Raw genomic sequence first — 9,622 nt, forward strand, 5'->3', positions numbered from 1 at the left:
GTCCAGTAATTCATTTTCACATTCTTTTAAAATTTTGCTTGAGACCCCATCCAATCCTACTGTTTTTTTGTTATTCAAATTTTTTATTATTCTTGACAACTCATCTCTTGATAATGGATGAAATTTAAATACCTTTTCAATTGGCTCAGCATTTAATGTAGTTGTATTATAAGTATTAGTGTTCAGTGACTTTTGGAGATTATATGCAACCTGTTGATAATACTTATTGAAAAAGTTACAAATGTCTATACTATCATCCATATAATTTCCATGTTCATCGATTATCCTAGGGACATTAGTAACTGTATCTTTTTGAGCTGCTCTCCTATTTCTATTAATTACCTCCCAAACAGCAGAGTTAAAATTGGTACTAGTTGTTAATATTTCAGCTGTTTTCTTACACTTAGCTTTCCTCACTTCTTTTGCATAGTTTTTCTTAAGACATTTGTATTTGACTTCACTCGGAACATCCCTCACTAATTTAAATTCCTCATAAGCTTCCCTAACAATATTTCTTTGAGTAAGAATATCTTCAGTTATCCATTCATCTACTTTGTTTAATTTACTTTTTACTTTGACTTTTTTTATTGGACAGCATACACTAATGTGAAATCTTAGAGTATCAATGAATTGCTTATATTTGTAATTTAGGTTACAACTGTTATAAACACTACTCCAATTTTCTTGAAGCAGTTCCTGCTTCAAACAATTTATATTTCCTAGCTCATATTGCTGAATTTCTTTCACAAAAGTTTTTTTTCTGCTTGGATTCTGGCCCTGCAACTTAACATCTAAAATTTGATAGTTATGATCTGATAGATCTGAGCTACCTAACCTGACATTACAACCTTCTATATTTGTGAGGATATTATCAATAATTGTCTGTGAAGTTCGAGTTACTCTTGTATATTCGTGGACCTTAATTTCTAAATTATTCATATTAATAATATCTCGAATATCCTCTGTCATTTTACCCTGCCTGGCAAAATCGGTATTGAAATCTCCTACTACTATAACATTTGTGAAACGAGCGGTTGTAATTTCCAAAAGTGTATGGAGCAGCTCATAAAATTTTTGCCAGTCTCCATTTGGTGACCTATAGATACCTAACACTGCTACCTCAAATCGATCATCAATTTTTAACCTTAGTCCTGTCACCTCTAAATCCATCTCAACAGAAAATCTCTTAACAAAATCCAGTTCATAAGTTTGGGTATGTTTAGCATTGCTAGTGAATATACATACACCACCACTTCTATGAGCTATTCTACAAAATTCTGATCTCAGTGAATAGCCTGGAATCCTAACTTGATTTATTTCCTTTATTTTTAAGCCATGCTCTGTGAAAATAACAATGTCAGGATCCTCCTGTTTAAGAAATACTTCTAATCTGTCAATTTTGTTGCGAAGATACTGAATATTTTGATGATAAATACTAAAAACCTTACCATCTTGTGCTACTCTATCTCTAGCATTTGTAGCTATTTCCCTTTCCCTGTTTTGAGCCAATTTACTAAAAAATCGTTATTTGTTTTTTTGACTGTTTTTAAACCAGAGGATTGCAAACGGCTTTCAATCAGCTCTGCCAATCTATTACAAAAGATTACTTTGCCAGATCGATTTAGATGCAACCCATGATTTGTGAAGTTATGCCTTTTCAGCCTTTCATTTAGAAAACAAATCCCCAGTTGTTTAGAATTCTTATTTTTTCGGCTGTTGATTGTATTATGGATTGATTTGTTTGTCGAATTGATTGCTTCATTTAATTCTGGCCTATCAAACCTATTAGGAATAGTACTCATTATTAAGGTACCCCAATTCCTCAATTTCTATACGTTTCAAGGTCCCCTGAGTCCAAAATAGTTATTTGTGCAACTAGTGCGCAAAGTGACAGTTTGCTGCACCAAAAGAAACGTTTATGCCCGAGCCATAGGCGAGGGCAGAATGGCTTCTTGAGTGCAGCAGAGGAACTTTGTGCACATATTTCACATTAAATTTTTCCTACAGTTACCATTGAATATGAAAAGTGGGTAATTATGGGTAAAATGATGGCTGAAATCCATCAAATGTTTGTGTGTGTGATGCTGTTATTAATAACAACCTTAATTCATTTAAAAATTAATAATCCAATTGAAGTTTAAAATTCTGAGCCAAAGTTCTCATTTTTATTCATTCAAGAATCAGAAAAAATACAGATAGAACAAAAAATTCACATTCAAAATACATGCCAACAGCTGATTGGGATGGCTGCAAGATGGCTGAACCGACAAGCGCGCGACCTAGCGGGAAGAATCGTACCTAAGTTTGTTTCATCCAGCTAAAAACTACAGAAACAGGATTCAGAAATATAGACTTTTGCTCAAATTACGATAAAAATGCTCAAAGTAAACTGAAAAATATTTATAAAAATAACATAGACAACAGATAATATTTATTGTAGTATTCTTATGTTTTTTTTATTTATATGGATATCAAACGGTAATCATTTAACCTTAAAATTCGAATTTTATAATGTATATTTGCTACTTTTCTCATTGCTTGCAGTTGGAATAATAATTATCAATAGAAAAGAACTGTTATTTATAATTAAATAATGAGAATTCATAAACGATGACTATTCAATTATGATTTAGATGAACATTATTCTTGTTTTGGATTTCTAGATTGGGATTTTATCATAAATGTAGGGTAGCCATTGAAATTATTCTTATCTAAATCTAACCACAGTCATTGTTACCATCTTAATTTTTGTTTTCGTGCACTAATCCTCCATATAACCCACCTACTATTTTGTGTTGCCATGTTGCAAATCTGGAGTACGCAAAGTAATACTTTGTGCACTAGAGCGGAAAAGTGATTCTTTGCGTTCTGTAATCAGTGCAGGAATGGCCACTTTTCAAGGTAACTGTAGGGAAAAGTGGTTTTTGGGTATTGGTCTGTATGTGTGTGTGTGTGTGTTGTGTGTGTGTGTGTGTGTGTGTGTGTTGTGTGTGTGTGTGTGTGTGTTAAGGTGCGTACAGACTTTCGCTCTGCTCCGCAACCAAACGTCACTCCAGCAGAGCGATTGATGATCGACCGGCGAGCAAGAGTGGTTCGACCGGGGAACGCGAGAAGATCTAACATCTTCCGTAACGTTCATGATGGGTGCGTGGGCGGAGCGACTGTGGTTCGATGGTGGTACGAGGGAGGAGCGTGCTCGGTGCTGGTTGGAAGCGCGAATATGTGTACGCAGCTTATGAGTGTATGTGTGTCTGAGTATACGATATCTCATCTCCCAATTAATGGAATGACTTGAAATTTGGAACTTAAGGTCCTTACAATATACGGATCCGACACGAACAATTTCGATCGAATTAAATTAAAGATGGCTAAAATGGCGAAAATGTTGTCAAAAACAGGGTTTTTCGTGATTTTCTCGAAATTGTCTCCAACGATTTTGATCAAATTCCTACCTAAAATAGTCATTGATAAGCTCTATCAACTGCCACAAGTCCCATATTTGTAAAAATAACAGGAGTTCCGCCCCATCTATGCAAAGTTTGATTTTAGATTCTCAATTATCAGGCTTCAGATACAATTAAAACAAAAAAATAAAGTGGAATAGATTGAGCATGAAAATCTCTACAATTAATGTTTTGTAACATTTTCACCTAAAATTGAAAATAAGCTCGAAATTCGAGAAAATGTGATTATCCAATTGCTAACTGCTGGCAACTCTTGTTCTATTAAATGATTCAAAGAAGAGATAGCAGACCTCGTATATGTCTCCAGCGTTATTGTCCTGTCACCAGTTGGCTCAGATCTTTGTTTTTAAGTAGACTTGAGATGCGCTTGAACACTAGCGTCAGGTGATTTTTTTCATAACGGCAAGGAAAGTTGTGTGAGTGCGCCACACCAGATTTTTCGAAATGAGAAGGTGTTCATGTGATACATGATTTCTATACAGATCCAAGAGAAAATAAATGGTTGATATCTCAACCCGTATCAGTTTCTTAATGTAAAGTTTGTACATTAACCAGCTGAAATCATGTGTCAGTGCATGAAGGTATGTCTGTGTGATAGCTCTCAAATAGCCTCAGCTGATATTATCTATGAATGAATGGAAAAACTGCAGTAATCTCATGGAATGAATTCTTCAGCTAACTAAATGACAACAAACTTTTTCTTATGCACTTTCATAATCCTGAAAAAGGACGAAGGAGTGTGTCATTTTGTTGTCCAACGAACTTGACCTGTAAAAAGGTTCGAAGAGTACATGTTCAAAATTTGAAGGTGATTAATCAATCATTTCCAACATACAAACACACGGACTTCAGTAAGTCAAAAGTGAGAACTCACTAACGCTCGTTCAATTATTCATCTGCAACTGATTCTGAAATGATCTGGTCGAGAAATTTTTATTCTAGGCGCTCATATCTCAGAAAGTAACAGCAATGGAAAAATGTCCAAAAAGTTTATTTCATTGTTATATCTTAATAGTATCCTAATCGACAAGCTTCAAAAAATATCACCAGGGTGAATCTCAAAAACCTGTTGTTCAGCCTTTTTAAGTGAGAGTTCCAGAATTATGCAACGTTGAAATTATGAGAGTCGCCATTAGGTGACTATAATCTATATAAGCCTATATTTCAATTTCAATTTATTTATTCACACACACACATAAGATACATCAATATGAAATAAAAATTAATTACATCAATAAAAAAACATTACAGTATAAAATAAATAACATAAATATGAGAACACATTACAATATTAGAAGGCAAATTATACATGTTATGTGGTGAAGAAGGGTAGAGGATCAAAAGTTCTTCCAACTATGGCTATCCATGTCATAGGAAGGCTTTTGATCCTTGGAATTTTTGGAAAGGATTGGGAAAGGTATGTGATAGAGCACAAGTAGGGGAAGTGAGCGCCCTAATCAGAAAAGTTCTCTGTTAACTTTTTCAAAGGTAGAAGAAGTAGTTAATTTTGATCCAAGCATTGATATCTGTTTTTACTTTTTTTGTTATCTTGGCACAGCTAATAATTTTTTCAGGAATTTTATTTATAATTTTAGTGCTTAGATATATGAGTTGTCTTCTAATATTTTCAATGTTAGTATGATAGATTAGGTACTTATTAGAGGTGGGTCTTAAATTGTATTGATTATTGATAGTGTTATTAGTGCAAATGAAATTATTTTTAAATTTAAATATATACTTCACTACATTCATTACATACAACTGTCTAATTGTCAACACGTTAAACTCTTCAAAAGTCAGGTTGGTTGGGAAAAGTCTAGGCTTATTTAAGATTGTTTTAATGATAGATTTTTGAATTATGAAAAGCTCTTCCAAGTGGGAACAGCCCCCCCCCCATAATGTAATACCATACTGAATTATGGACTGTACCAGTGCAAAGTATAAAACATATAGTTTATATAAACATATAAACTTATTTTGACCTTTTAGATTGATGAGTTCAATAAATATTCATAGCTGGATGATATGTCTCTGATTGTAAGACGTCATGATAATATTGATATGATTATCATCAATTCAATTGTGATTTTCTTAAGCATTTTCAAATTTTAAAAATAAGAAAATTCTACTGTATCCATTAATTTGATAATTTCACTATGACACCATGGAATTAATCTTGAAGCATGTAATGAGACATGCTTCAGTCATTTCGGCTGCATTAAAATTTCGAATCAAAATGACTCAAAAAAATATGACAGTATTATTCAAGCAATTTTTACTTTCCTTGCCCTATTACCATAGGTAAGGAAAGTATTACTTTCCGAAAAAAATTAAGGTACCCCAATTTCTAAATTTCTATACGTTTCAAGGTCCCCTAAGTCTAAAAAAGTGTTTTTTGGGTATTGGTATGTATGTGTGTGAGTGTGTGTGTGTGTGTGTGTGTGTGTGTGTGTGTGTGTGTGTGTGTGTGTATGAGTGTATGAGCTTCTGTGTACACGATATCTCATCTCCCAATTAACGGAATGACTTGAAATTTTGGAACTTAGGGTCCTTACAATATAAGGATCCGACACGAGCAATTTCGATCAAATGCAATTCAAGATGGCGGCTAAAATAGCGAAAATGTTGTCAAAAACTGGGTTTTTCGCGATTTTCTCGAAAACGGCTCCAACGATTTTGATCAAATTTACACTTAAAAAAGACATTGATAAGCTCTATCAACTGCCACAAATCCCATATCTGTAAAAATTTCAGGAGCTCCGCCCCATCTATGCAAAGTTTGATTTTAGATTCTCAACTATCAGGCTTTACATACAATTTAAACAAAAAACTTTGAGTGGAAAAGATTGAGCATGAGAATCTCTACAATTAATGTTCAGTAACATTTTCACCTAAAATTAAAAATAAGCTCGAAATTCGAGAAAATGTGATTATCCAATTGCAAACTGTTGGCAACTGTTGATTCTATTAAATCATTCACTATGAAGAGATAGCAGACCTCGTGTGTCTCCAGCGTTATTGCCCTGTCACCAGCTGGCTCAAATCTTTGAATAGCAGACTTGAAATGCGCGGGAACACTAGCGTCAGGTGATCAATTTTCATAACGGCAAGGAAAGTTGTGTGAGTGCGACACACCAGATTTTTTGGGATGGGACTATTTCCGAAAAATATCAGATGCTTTGCTTAAAGTTATAATACCAAAAAAAAGGTAAGTTATTTGCCAGATTCGTTGAAAAAGATCTCAAGATCAAAATTTAAATGTGAAAAATAGACGTCTGAGAGACAATGGATGGTAGTAATAGTAGGCTATGTGTGTGTTGAAATCACGATAATAATATCATAATAATAATGTAAGGGTAAGAGAGATCCTGAGACAGCCAGAAAATTTATTTTCTTCTTTCAAGTTGGCAGAAAAGCGTTGGTTTTCAACAGTTTTTTACATATTCATTATTGTCACTCTCTTAAAATTAATCGTTAGATAAAGATTCAACTGAAATTTTCCAGGTAACTACTGATAATAGAATGATACAATGCAGAGTTTATACAGACGTATTTTGTTCATCTTTAAATGGATTTAGATTTGGAAATATCTAATTCAAAGATATATCTTATGTTGTAGACCTTGTTGACTACCTACCAATTAATTAAATAGAATATAATCTAGAAGCTTCTAGTTATATTATAGGTAATACAATTATTTGAACGGAATGTAAAATATATTCATTACAATGTTTCTCAATTCAAATTCAAATATTCTTTATTCCATACAAAATACAGATTACATTGTATTACAGAGCATGTTTTACTGGAATACCCCTACAAGACTATTCGTCTGAGTGTAGGGGGTTGGTTCTTGTTACAGTGGGTAGCCAATAGTCTATTCATAATATTATATAGGCAATAGAATGTCCGGCTTTGTTAACAAGAAGGTGAGTATAAGATAGTTTGTATTAAAATTATGAAATTGAATATTACCCATTACATTGTTTATTGACGAAATTTCATAAACAGAAAAAGATTGATAAGAGTAACATATACAGATTCGAGAATTGAAATATGAATAAATTCTTGATATTGCACGAGTGAAATATATTTTGTATATACTTATTGTAAAAAATAATGGTAGCTTCTCATATAAAAAAAAAATTACCGAGGAACAGAAACCAGCCGATTCCCCAATGACCATCAAAAAGAATATAGTAATGAAGATATGTAAATCTATAAACGATTAAATAAAGTGTGTGGTAAATATAAAGAGAAGAAAGGTAAGTTATGAAAATTTATAATCTCAAAAATGAAAAAAAATCTATGTATGTATAAGAAAAGCTATCAAATTAATAGAGATGATCTTAGTGCCAATAAACAGACTGAAGCAGGCTTTCTGACGACTCCCAGCCCAGGCGGTATAGCCACCACTCCACCTTACGCTTGAATGCAGCCCCACTGCATTCATCCATATCAGTTCTTATCTCAGCGGGCAAATTACAATAGTATAAGTCAGTTGTTTATTCAAATTGGATAAATTTCTATTGTTTCATATTTCCCAATTAAGAATTTAATTGGGACTGATAAAGTGGATTATATGCATGGAAGTTGTGTGCCTGCCCACTGTTTGTACTTGTGTTGCACATTCAAAACAAAATTTACAAAGAACAAAGTAATTTCTTTTGAAATTTTTCATTCTATCAAGGCCTAGTACCGTACAATGGGAAATGCCTGAGCTTACCTAACTTTCTACATACGGTAACTAAAAATGTTCTCTGTAAGGTTCTTGATGGTTAAAACTAGTTAGTTCTTAAATGAAAGTGATAGGCTTAATTACTTTAAAATTCTTTTTCGTAATCATACATTTGTCCTTATATGTATTGATATAGGCTATTATAGAATGTTTTATCTGTAGTTGACTTTGCTCTGATATCATCAATATATTTTTATCTAATTAGCCTATCATATAAGATCACGTCAATGTAAGATTGGAAAATCTTCATAAGATTCATGGTGAAAAGGAATAAAATTTAAGATTATACAATTTAATAAAATAGCGAAAGCCTGGTTTATTTCTATCAATTGAAATGTTGAAGCCCAGACCACACCAAACTGCTCCCGCGGCGTTAGCAAAGTTAAAAAAATCGCTTTCCATGTTATTAAATATTAAGCAGGCCACACCGAGCTTGCTCCCGCAGAGGAAGTACCTCGGCAGTAGTTTCACTTCGCCGTAGCGAACTTTTGAAGCGTCTGCTGGTGGTACTACCGCCGAGGTAGCGACTCGATCTGGCCTGCACATAAGTCAACTAGGTTTAGAAGGTAGCCTACCTGTTGAATGTCTGCACAGAATTAAAAATGTTGATTGAAGTTATTAAATAATTGTTAGAAACTAAACTTGAATCTACCAAGTATAATCTATTAAAATTATTGTTGCTGCAATTGCAATATTTTATTGAAATAAAAATCATCTGGGTAGTAAACCAGGTTATGTTAAGTCTACGTTAATTCATAACTTAAAAATTCTTTAAAAATAAACATTACTCTACTAAGGAATGGAAATGAATTTTTAATCAATAAAAAAGGCTCTAAATAAACATTAACTACAGAAAAGTCAATGTTTAAAATGTAGCTTATCCCAAGTAACAAGGAACCATTTGAATAAGGTGAGTTACCTACCTTAATTGTAGTTTCTTGAAATATTGATCAAGAATAAGGAAACACTAACAAGATAATAAAAAAACAAGTATCAAAATTATCTGCCTACTTGGCTTCCTTTTTAGTTTTTACCAAATCATAGAAACAAGACAAGAAACAACATTCCAATATTGATTTGTTTTGGCGCGAGAACCAACCAAGACAAAGTAAGAACAAAATCGTCTTAACCTAACCTCAACCTCAACGAGCGAAAATTTATGACGCGCGACTCACTGTAGAAATTCTCCTCTAGCCATAGAAAAGTATGCGCATGCGCTGATAACGTAATATGTGGAGCAATTCCGTTAACTATAGTGAGGTCGACGTTATAATGACAGTATTTGCTCAACTTTGGAATTGCTATACTTATCTATCATTCGACAAAGCCGGTGGTACTATCCTTTTCTAGGTTCACAACGATGCTAATTATGTTTTTGACAGTGTAGAAATATAATTAATTAATGCCAAGAATCGGCATC

General features: G+C 33.3%; 1 protein-coding gene across 2 annotated transcripts in view; it reads right to left on the minus strand.

Annotated features, from left to right (window-relative positions):
• LOC111060973 (structural maintenance of chromosomes protein 4) overlaps window positions 1-9,351 on the minus strand; it is a 73,054-nt gene extending 63,703 nt beyond the window's left edge. Inside the window, exon 1 of one of the 2 annotated variants that reach the window (XM_039421089.1) lies at window positions 9,126-9,351. The gene's annotated coding sequence lies outside the window, so the exon portion shown is untranslated. The remainder of the gene's footprint in view (window positions 1-9,125) is intronic. The other variant, XM_039421088.1, reaches the window with a different exon arrangement.
• Window positions 9,352-9,622: the final 271 nt, after the last annotated feature.

The sequence above is a fragment of the Nilaparvata lugens genome, chromosome 2 (assembly GCF_014356525.2).
Source record: "Nilaparvata lugens isolate BPH chromosome 2, ASM1435652v1, whole genome shotgun sequence".
Classification (NCBI taxonomy): Eukaryota; Metazoa; Arthropoda; class Insecta; order Hemiptera; family Delphacidae; genus Nilaparvata; species Nilaparvata lugens.